Below are 689 nucleotides of genomic sequence, written 5' to 3'. Positions count from 1 at the left end.
TCTGACTCCGGAGCCGTTTCTCAATACCAAGTACGCAAAGTTCGGACTTGCGTCCTTCGTAGTTCGAACTTGGAAGTTTGACTTGGGAGTACGAACTCCCGAGGACGTGAGGATGCAAGTCCTGTAATTCTGCAAATGGAACAGCAGTGTACTTGATAACGTCAGTCAGCTCGCCTTTTCTACTCGGTTATCTTTACTGCTTCACTGTATGTATAAGACGAAATATGATATCAACTACCTCTGCCTCTTTTCATTTTCATTTAAACATATTAATACCTGCAAAAAAAGTAATTCAGGGAATGTACAACATTACAGTGAAACGAAATACTATATCAAACAGCATTGCCTCTTTAACGTTTCATTTAACCTTAAACATATTAATAGCGACAAAAATGTGGTTCATGCAACGCGTTACAAAACAATAATTATAATAAAAGTGATATCAAACACCACTTCCTCTTTGTTTTCTTCAAAATATAAACCACAACTCTTTTTTTTAAATAATAAAACATTAATATGTGATTTAAGCTGTAGGTGCAGTGTGTATAATACATCTGGACTTGTAAAATGAAACATGACAAGCACACCTCTGCCTTTTTTGTTAAATGTCAGTTTTAATGAACAATAGTCATTATAAAAGTATAAGTATAAAGTATAAGAGATTTATGTAATCGGAAATAAAGACAAAA

The sequence above is a fragment of the Garra rufa genome, chromosome 4, assembly GCF_049309525.1.
Source record: "Garra rufa chromosome 4, GarRuf1.0, whole genome shotgun sequence".
Classification (NCBI taxonomy): domain Eukaryota; kingdom Metazoa; phylum Chordata; class Actinopteri; order Cypriniformes; family Cyprinidae; genus Garra; species Garra rufa.
The sequence above is the reverse complement of the archived record's forward strand: the minus strand, read 5'-3'. Positions refer to the sequence as shown.